Raw genomic sequence first — 9698 nt, 5'->3', positions numbered from 1 at the left:
CTCCAAGCACAATGATGCACAATCAGGTTAGCTAGGTACTTGTAGTACTCCAGCTGTAATGGTTAACAGTCTAAGCAGATTAAATAGCTCCAAGCACTATAATGCACATGCAGGTTAGGCTGGTACTTGTAGTATTCCAGCTGTAACAACTAACAGTTTATGTAGAATAAATAGCTCTAAGCACAATAATGCACATGCAGGTTAGGTAGGTACTTGTAGGACTTCAGCTGTAATGTCTAACAGTCTATGCAGAGTAAATAGCTCCAAGCACAATGATGCACATAAATGTTACATAGGTACTTGTAGTACTCCAGCTGTAACGGCTAACAGTCCATGCAGAATAAATAGCTCCAAGCACAATGATGCACATGCAGGTTAGATAGGTACTTGTAGTACTCCAGCTGTAACGTCTAACAGTCTATGCAGAATAAATAGCTCCAAGCACAATAATGCACATGCAACTTAGGTTGGTGCTTCGAGTACTCCAGCTGTAATGGCTAAGAGTTTATGCAGAATAAATAGCTGCAAGAACAATAATGCACATTCAGGTTAGGTTGATAGTTGCAGTACTCCAGCTGTAACGCCTATCAGTCTATGCAGAATAAATAGCTCCAAGCATAATAATGCACATGCAGGTTAGGCTGGTACTTGTAGTACTCCAGCTGTAATGGCTAAAAGTCTATGCAGAATAATTAGCTCCAAGCACAGTAATGCACATGCAGGTTAGGTTGGTACTTGAAGTACTCCAGCTGTAACGGCTAACAGCTTTTGCAGAGTAAATAGCTACAAGCACAATAATGCACATGCAGGTTAGGTTGGCACTTGTAGTACTTCAGCTGTAATGGGTAACAGTCTATGCAGAGTAAATAGCTCCAAACACAATAATGCACATTCAGGTTAGGTTGGTACTTGTAGTACTCCAGCTGTAATGGCTAACAGTCTATGCAGAATAGACAGCTCCAAGCACAATGATGCACATGCAGGTTATGTTGATACTTGTAGTACTCCAGCTGTAACGGCTAACAGTTTTTGCAGAGTAAATAGCTCCAAGCACAATAATGCAAATGCAGGTTAGGTTGGTACTTGTAGTACTCCAGCTGTAACGGCTAAAAGTCTATGCAGAGTAAATAGCTCCAAGCACAATGATGCACATGCAGGTTAGATAGGTACTTGTAGTACTCCAGCTGTAATGGCTAACAGTCTAGGCAGAATAAAAAGCTCCAAGCGCAATAATGCACATGCAGGTTAGGTTGGCACTTGTAGTACTTCAGCTATAATGGCAAACAATCTATGCAGAGTAAATAGCTCCAAGCACAATAATGCACATGCAGGTTAGGTTGGTACTTGTAGTACTCCAGCTGTAACGGCTAACAGTCCATGCAGAATAAATAGCTCCAAGCACAATGATGCACATGCAGGTTAGATAGGTACTTGTAGTTCTCCAGCTGTAACGTCTAACAGTCTATGCAGAATAAATAGCTCCAAGCACAATAATGCACATGGAACTTAGGTTGGTACTTCTAGTACTCCAGCTGTAATGGCTAAGAGTTTATGCAGAATAAATAGCTGCAAGAACAATAATGCACATTCAGGTTAGGTTGATAGTTGCAGTACTCTAGCTGTAACGCCTATCAGTCTATGCAGAATAAATAGCTCCAAGCATAATAATGCACATGCAGGTTAGGCTGGTACTTGTAGTATTCCAGCTGTAATGACTAACAATCTATGCAGGGTAAATAGCTCCAAGCACAATGATGCACATGCAGGTTAGCTAGGTACTTGTAGTACTCCAGCTGTAATGGTTAACAGTCTAAGCAGATTAAATAGCTCCAAGCACTATAATGCACATGCAGTATAAGTTGGTACTTGTAGTACTCCAGCTGTAATGTCTAACAGTCTATGCAGAGTAAATAGCTCCAAGCACAATAATGCACTTGCAGGTTAGATAGGTACTTGTAGTACTCCAGCTGTAATGGCTAACAGTCTATGCAGAGTATATAGCTCCAAGCACAATGATGCATATGCAGTTTAGATAGGTACTTGTAGTACTCCATCTATAACAGTTAACAATCTATGCAGAGTAAATAGCTCCGAGAACAATGATGCACATGCAGGATAGATAGGTACTTGTAGTACTCCAGCTATAATGGCAAACACTCTATGCTGAATAAATAGCTCTGAGCACAATAATGCACATGCAGATTAGGTTGTTACTTGTAGTACTCCAGCTGTAAAGGCTAAAATTATATGCAGAATAAATAGCTACAAGCACAATAATACACATGCAGGTTAGGCTGGTACTTGTACTTCTCCAGCTGTAAAGACTAAAAGTCAATGCAGAGTAAATAGGTCGAAAAACAGTAATGCACACTCAGGTTAGGTTGGTACTTGTAGTACTCCAGCTGTAATGGCTAACAGTCTATGCAGAATAGATAGCTCCAAGCACTATGATGCATATGCTGGTTAGGTTGATACTTATAGTACTCCAGCTGTAAAGACTAAAAGTCTATGCAGAATAAATAGCTCCAAGCACAATGATGCACAAGCAGGTTAGGTTGTTACTTGTAGTACTCCAGCTGTAATGGTTAACAGTCTATGCAGATTAAATAGCTCCAAGCACTAAATGCACATGCAGTATAAGTTGGTACTTGTAGTACTCCAGTTGTAATGTCTAACAGTCTATGCAGAGTAAATAGCTCCAAGCACAATAATGCACTTGCAGGTTAGATAGGTACTTGTAGTACTCCTTGAACTAAAAAATTGATTGAAAAACTGACACAAGCACTACCTCTTTAACCAAAAAAGTTCATGATAGATGATGATAAAGATGGTAGAATTACTTATGTACCTATGTCTGGTACATTGAAAACAATCATAGGGTGTACACTATTTATTGACATGGAACATATAAGTATAAAACACAATACATATGACACATAAAAACTTCAGCTTGGTAACTCTGATGTAAATAACTATGTCACCAAGAAATCACAGATGCATGACATATATAATACATATAAGTCCAATCCCGGTGTTTATAATATAAGGTGGCTGCTTTACCAGAATTATGCAGGTCATGGGTATAGGTGTAAAAAATTGCGGAGAGGTAGTCCGGATCCCTCAAATCCACAGGTCCATTGAATCTCCACAATCCTGGTGCTGCAGTGGTTTTAACTCCCTCCTGCCAACGCATTTCGGTACTCCGTGTACCTTTATCAAGGCCTGGAGGTGTAGATGATTGGGCTCTCTTAAATACCCCTTTTGATGATGACTTCCGGTTCCGGTTATCGTGGACCGGAAGTGGACTTATATGTAGTACTCCTGCTGTAACGGCTAACAGTCTATGTAGAGTAAATAGCTCCAAGAACAATGATGCACATGCAGGTTAGATAGGTACTTGTAGTACTCCAGCTGTAATGGCTAACAGTCTGTGCAGATTAAATAGCTCCAAGCACAATAATGTATTGCAGTATAAGTTGGTAATTGTAGTACTCCAGCTGTAATGGCTAACAGTCTATGCAGAGTAAATAGTTCCAAGCACAATAATGCACTTGCAGGTTAGATAGGTACTTGTCATACTCCAGCTATAATGGCTAACAGTCTATGCAGAATAAATAGTTCCGAGCACAATAATGCACATGCAGGTTAGGCTGGTACTTGTAGTACTCCAGCTGTAACAGCTAAAATTCTATACAGAGTAAATAGCTCCAAACACAATAATGCACACTCAGGTTATGTTGGTACTTGTAGTACTCCAGCTGTAATGGCTAACCATTTCTGCAGAGTAAATAGCTCCAAGCACATGCAGGTTAGGTTGGTACTTGTAGTACTCCAGCTATAACAGCTAACAATCTATGCAGAGTAAATAGCTCCAAGCACAATGATGCATATGCAGGTTAGATAGGTACTTGTAGTACTCCAGCTATAACGGCTAATAATCTATGCAGAGTAAATAGCTCCAAGCACAGTGATGCAAATGCAGGTTAGACAGGTACATGTAGTACTCCAGCTTTAATGCCTAACAGTCTATGCAGAGTAAATAGCTCCAAGCATAATGATGCACATGCAGGTTAGATAGGTACTTGTAGTACTCCAGCTATAATGGCTAACAGTCTATGCATAGTAAATAGCTCCAAGCACAATGATGCACATGCAGGTTAGATAGGTACTTGTAGTACTCCAGCTGGTATGGCTAACAGTCTATGCAGAGTAAATAGCTCCAAGAACAATGATGCACATGCACGTTAGATAGGTACTTGTAGTACTCCAGCTGTAATGGCTAATAGTCTATGCAGAATAAATAGCTCCAAGCACAATAATGCACATGCAGGTTAGGTTGGTACTTGTAGTACTCCAGCTGTAACGGCTTACAGTCTATGCAGAATAAATAGCTCCAAGCACAATAATGCACATGCAGGCTAGGTTGGTACTTGTAGTACTCCAGCTGTAATGGCTAATAGCTTTTGCAGAGTAAATAGCTACAAGCACAATAATGCACATGCAGCTTAGGTTGGTACTTGTAGTACTCCTGCTGTAACAGTTAACAATCTATGCAGAGTAAATAGCTCCAAGCACAATGATGCAAATGCAAGTTAGATAGGTACTTGTAGTACTCCAGCTATAACGGCTAACAGTCTATGCATTTTAAATAGCTCCAAGCACAATAATGCACATGCAGGTTAGGTTGGTACTTGTAGTACTCCTGCTGTAATGGCTAATAGTCTATGTAGAGTAAATAGCTCCAAGAACAATGATGCACATGCAGGTTAGATAGGTACTTGTAGTACTCCAGCTATAATGGCTAACAGTCTGTGCAGATTAAATAGCTCCAAGCACAATAATGTATTGCAGTATAAGTTGGTAATTGTAGTACTCCAGCTGTAATGGCTAACAGTCTATGCAGAGTAAATAGTTCCAAGCACAATAATGCACTTGCAGGTTAGATAGGTACTTGTCATACTCCAGCTATAATGGCTAACAGTCTATGCAGAATAAATAGTTCCGAGCACAATAATGCACATGCAGGTTAGGCTGGTACTTGTAGTACTCCAGCTGTAACAGCTAAAATTCTATACAGAGTAAATAGCTCCAAACACAATAAAGCACACTCAGGTTATGTTGGTACTTGTAGTACTCCAGCTGTAATGGCTAACCATTTCTGCAGAGTAAATAGCTCCAAGCACATGCAGGTTAGGTTGGTACTTGTAGTACTCCAGCTATAACAGCTAACAATCTATGCAGAGTAAATAGCTCCAAGCACAATGATGCATATGCAGGTTAGATAGGTACTTGTAGTACTCCAGCTATAACGGCTAATAATCTATGCAGAGTAAATAGCTCCAAGCACAGTGATGCAAATGCAGGTTAGACAGGTACATGTAGTACTCCAGCTTTAATGCCTAACAGTCTATGCAGAGTAAATAGCTCCAAGCATAATGATGCACATGCAGGTTAGATAGGTACTTGTAGTACTCCAGCTATAATGGCTAACAGTCTATGCATAGTAAATAGCTCCAAGCACAATGATGCACATGCAGGTTAGATAGGTACTTGTAGTACTCCAGCTGGTATGGCTAACAGTCTATGCAGAGTAAATAGCTCCAAGAACAATGATGCACATGCACGTTAGATAGGTACTTGTAGTACTCCAGCTGTAATGGCTAATAGTCTATGCAGAATAAATAGCTCCAAGCACAATAATGCACATGCAGGTTAGGTTGGTACTTGTAGTACTCCAGCTGTAACGGCTTACAGTCTATGCAGAATAAATAGCTCCAAGCACAATAATGTACATGTAGGTTAGGCTGGTACTTGTAGTTCTCCAGCTTTAATGACTAACAGTCTATGCAGAATAAATAGCTCCAAGCACAATGATGCACATGCAGGTTAGGTTGTTACTTGTAGTACTCCAGCTGTAATGGCTATCAGTCTATGCAGAATAAATAGCTCCAAGCACAATAATGCACATGAAGGTTAGGCTGGTACTTGTAGTTCTCCAGCTGTAACGACTAACAGTCTATGCAGAATAAATAGCTCCAAGCACAATAATGCACATTCAGGTTAGGCTGGTACTTGTAGTACTCCAGCTGTAGTGGCTAACAGTCTATGCAGAATAAATAGCTCCAAGCATAATGATGCACATGCAGGTTAGATAGGTACTTGTAGTACTCCAGCTATAATGGCTAACAGTCTATGCATAGTAAATAGCTCCAAGCACAATGATGCACATGCATGGTTAGGTTGTTACTTGTAGTACTCCAGCTGTAATGGCTAACAGTCTATGCAGAATAAATAGCTCCAAGCACAATAATGCACATGAAGGTTAGGCTGGTACTTGTAGTTCTCCAGCTGTAACGACTAACAGTCTATGCAGAATAAATAGCTCCAAGCACAATAATGCACATTCAGGTTAGGCTGGTACTTGTAGTACTCCAGCTGTAATGGCTAACAGTCTATGCAGAATAAATAGCTCCAAGCAGAATAAGGCACATGCAGGTTAGACTGGTACTTGTAGTACTCCAGCTGTAACGGCTAACAGTCTATGTAGAGTCAATAGCTCCAAGTACAATAATGCACATGCAGGTTAGGTTGGTACTTGTAGTACTCCACCTATAATGGCTAAAAGTTTATGCAGAGTAAATAGCTCCAAGCACAATAATGCACATGCAGGTTAGGTTGGTACTTGTAGTAATCTAGCTGTAACGGCTAACAGTCTATGCAGGGTAAATAGCTCCAAGCACAATAATGCACATGCAGGTTAGATAGGTACTTGTAGTACTCCAGCTGTAATGGCTAATAGTCTATGCAGAATAAATAGCTCCAAGCACAATAATGCACATGCAGGTTAGGTTGGTACTTGTAGTACTCCAGCTGTAATGGCTAATAGTCTATGCAGAATAAATAGCTCCAAGCACAATAATGCACATGCAGGTTAGGTTGGTACTTGTAGTACTCCAGCTGTAACAGCTTACAGTCTATGCAGAATAAATAGCTCCAAGCACAATAATGCACATGTAGGTTAGGCTGGTACTTGTAGTACTCCAACTGTAATGGCTAACAGTTTAAATACAAACACAATTCACTGAACAAGAGAGTGTTGCCAACTGAGGTCACAGGGTTAAGAGTTTATCAGCTACCCAAAAGCAATACTAAACAGGTAATGCCACGGTTAAGCAAGTGCAGATTTAGCATTAAATCAATGAATACATTTGAATAATACAGTGAACAGTAAACAGAATTACAGAATAATATAACAGATGATGGGCCACTATCAACCAATTGATTAACACCAATGGCCAACTGCAAGTAGAGAAAAATACATTTCAATGGCATGACATTTAATTTTAAGATAAACATAGGCAGTATTGTACATCACCCACAGTGGCATCGGACATGAGCCGACACCCATGAATCATGTCCCCTCCCAGACATGAGCTGGAGGTTCACAGGAGAGAAATAACCACCAATATGACTTCCCCTATGTCCACAAATGAACTGCTGAATTATCTCAATCCTTTCCTAATAAAGTGACAGAAACCCCCAACTAACTGGGAGCCCCTTCTACAGCTGCTTGGAGGCAGCTCAACTCTACAAAGGAGAAAACCCTATTAGATAATCTGTGCTCAGGGAAAAATTAAGGGAACCACTAGAAGGCACTAAGGGAAGAGGGCAAAGGGGTGTCCCAGCTGGGTGAGACTATAAAAGGCAAGAGCTGCACTCAGGGGAAGTGAGGAGACAAGAGCTAAGCAGAGGGAGGTCTGGTGTTCTTACCCCTTGCTCTGGCTGTTCAGCCCCCACAATGTCCATCCGTGATGATGGAGCAATGAGACCTCCTTCCCAGGCAGATCCTCTTCTACCCTGGCGTGCACAGACTTCCTCAGGTGGTGCCTCCAATAACAGGCACTTAGGAAGGCAGTCCCTTGCTCAGGGGGGCTTCTTTTAAAGCAGGGTCCTCTATGCAAGTCCAGAGGTAGGCTTCCCCTGGGAACTCGCATCCAGCATCAGAGCACTTCTGGGTCCATTTGCTGGGACCTTCCGCTCCCAGCAGCACTTTGTGGGGGATGTCCCCTCAGTGTCAGTGTGCACCTGGGCTGTGGACATCGGGCTTTCCCTCCTCACTTTGTGGAGCGCAGAGGTCGCAACGCTGGGGACTGTATACAGCAGGTAAGGGAAGGCTTAACAGATGGAAGTAGGAGGCAGACTCTGGACAAAAACGGTTATAGCACCCTTATTTTTACAGATCCAAGGACACTCCACAGAATCTCCTTACAGACACTGAACGATATCGTTAATTATATCGTCATGAACGACATTGAGCACACCCTGCCAGGGACACACTAGACGATATCGGGAGCACATCTTTTCTGCCGAGGGCCATTTTGATAAATATAACATTATTTGCGGGCCCGGTGAAGACCATGCCCCCTCTGTGGGCCGTCCCATGGGGGCAGGGCCACAATCACCGGTGATTACAGCAATGCCCGGAGCATCCTGAGGATGCTCCGGGGAGCTGCAAGGGCAGCGGTGTGACCATCTGATGCATCCTAAGGATGCTGCAGGCAGCATTACTGCATAGATTCTGGCAGCAGGGTGCCCAATGAGGCTAGCAGAAAAAAGCTCAGAGGGCCAGACCAAATGATTCCGAGGGCCTTATACGGCCCCCGGGCAGGAGGTTCCCCATCCCTGGTCTAGTGTGTATGCTCCTTAAAAGGCACAAGTGGTATAGCAGCGTCTATAGATGCTAAAAGTAGGCTTCTCAGGCTTGCACATTCCAACGCACGGATGTACACCATGCAAGGGGTTAGTAGAAGAAGCAAGTGCGTCCAACTCAGAATCAGGCCCTAAAGAGGAGAGAATCCCGCCCCCTCAGCAGATTCCACCCTCTCAACATACCCCGTCCCATTAGAGCTGCTTCCAAAAATTTCCCGGGCTGGTTTTCCATCCCAAACCGCCCCTGGCCTGTCTGCAAGCGAATTGCTACATTTCAGTGTCAGCGGCTGTGGGGTGGGGGACCAAATTATAACTTGCCTCCGGGCATCTGGGAGGAATTTACGCCACTGCCTACAACATAGGATTAACTTCCTCATTTTAGTAAACTCCAGGCATTTCTAAACTCAGCCAATATAGCCATAAGTACGAGGTGTGAAATAACAGACTACCATCCCCCAATGGTTTGCCAGTTACTTTCATTTGCTAGTAAAAACTCTTCTTCACAGAAATGTGTGGACAAATTGAACACAATAAAACAAATCTCCCCTGGCTGCATGCACTCATTGTGCTATACTCTGCCCTCACTTATTACCTTATATGCATGGAGCAGGTAGAGGAGTGATGCGACTCAATTTGATATGCAACATTTGTCCATCTGTGTGCGATTGAGTTTGAGTCTGTGTAAGAAGTGCTCTGATACGAGTGGCTATGGTTTTTTTCACAACAAATTCCTTTGTGCTTCATCAGTGACTTTGTATGTGTGTAAAACCAATTACTGTGCCATTAAAGTCGCAGTCTGGCATCTCTGGTATACTATGAGTGACTTTTCCCTGCGTTTGCGATGCGACTAAGGTGCAATAATATAGTACGCTACTCCTCTCGTTGTGTCTCAGTCACACTGGGTATCTCGTGCCATATGGCATTCGGGCAACCAGTGAGTGAAGATGCTATTGTATCACAGACTTGCTACTCAATGTCACTGATTGGCA

The sequence above is a fragment of the Taudactylus pleione genome, unplaced genomic scaffold (assembly GCF_031769625.1).
Source record: "Taudactylus pleione unplaced genomic scaffold, aTauple2 ptg000016l, whole genome shotgun sequence".
Lineage (NCBI taxonomy): Eukaryota > Metazoa > Chordata > Amphibia > Anura > Myobatrachidae > Taudactylus > Taudactylus pleione.
The sequence above is the reverse complement of the archived record's forward strand: the minus strand, read 5'-3'. Positions refer to the sequence as shown.